The sequence below is a fragment of the Belonocnema kinseyi genome, chromosome 7 (genome assembly GCF_010883055.1).
Source record: "Belonocnema kinseyi isolate 2016_QV_RU_SX_M_011 chromosome 7, B_treatae_v1, whole genome shotgun sequence".
Classification (NCBI taxonomy): Eukaryota; Metazoa; Arthropoda; class Insecta; order Hymenoptera; family Cynipidae; genus Belonocnema; species Belonocnema kinseyi.
In genome coordinates this window covers 113,204,548-113,206,087 of record NC_046663.1, presented here as the reverse complement: position 1 = coordinate 113,206,087, position 1,540 = coordinate 113,204,548, and positions in this window count along the sequence as shown.

The following is a 1,540-nucleotide window of genomic DNA, read 5'->3' as shown; positions in this document are numbered from 1 at the left end:
GATAGCATGTTTCAAAAATAGAATAATTGCAAAAAAAATTGGAATAACAATTCTGGAGTAAAATATCTTGTCTAGATTTATTTCTGATACAATTCTATCACCTACGAGTCTCTAATTTATTTTATTGGTTGATCAAACCAAATTTTAGTATGAGGTCCAGAGAAAACATTCTCTAAAATACAAAAAAATCGCTAAATATTTCATTAATTTAAATTCAGGCAAGTTAAATTGCCTCAGGATATCTTCTTGCTACACCTATATCATAAAAATGAATTAGAATGAATTTTAAAGGCTGATCAAATGCCTGTTTGGAAATCAGATCCAGAGATAGCATTTTTCGGAAATAGAATAATTTCAAAAAGAATTGAAATAACATTTCTGGCCTAAAATATCTTGTCTAGATTTATTTCTAATACAATTCTATCACCAACGATTCTCTAATTTATTTTATTGGTTAACTAAACCAAACTTTAGGATGAGGTCCAGAGAAAACATTTTCTAAAATACAAAAAATCCCTAAATATTTTATTAATTAAAAGTCAGACAAGATAAATTACCTCGAGATATGTTTTTGATACACCTATACCATCAGATTGAACTCGAATTAATTTTAGGCTGCTCAATCCCCAGTCTTGGGATAAGGTCTAGAGATAATGGTTTTTCAATGATGTTCATTGAAGTGAACCAACTGAAATACACAAAATCCATCTGCATTTCCTAATGTGTATTTCATCTATGATCGATCTGTGAAAAAAAACAAGGAAATCAATTATTAATTTCAGGAATAAAGTGTTACTTAGTAAAATTATGAATAAGTCAGGATTGTTAAATAATTATTAAGTAATTATTGTTTAAATTATTACTGCCGAGACTGTCAGTAATAAATATACAAAACCACAAAACATTTCTTTAGTAATGAATAATCAATCGAAAGTATAATAAACAAGCCGGGCCGATCTGTCATTATTTCGAGGTTATTTTCAGATTCACGTGTTTATCCTAATCGCTGTAAGTAAATGTATCTAATGTCAATTTAAAGTTTACGCATGTAATATTTTATTTACTTTGCTTAATGCATATTCTATATATTCATAACATACCATTTTTGCCGCAAATAAGTGTTAAACACAATTCACTCTTCGCCCATTGGGATCGCAGAATATTATTACTATTTTATAGTATTTGTCACTCAACAGACATTCCATAATGTTATTGGCACAGAAAATAATTGACGTTTACTTCTCAGTACACAGGTCTCACTTCATTATCAATGAAACACTTTTATTATTTGTAATTATTACATAACATAACCTATATTTTTTGACACTTGTATCCATTTGAAGTTTCGAACGCAACCATGGAAACTATGATAACTATGATAACTTGATGCGAAGATGCACGGACTTGGCCTAATGGTCGATCTGAATGCAACTTTAAAAGCGCGAAATATGAAAATACCCCTGTACAATGGCTTCTTCCCTGCTCTTGTGCAAATTTGGTAGCATGAAGTTAGCCATATATGTAAGCCCCAGCGTGTCCA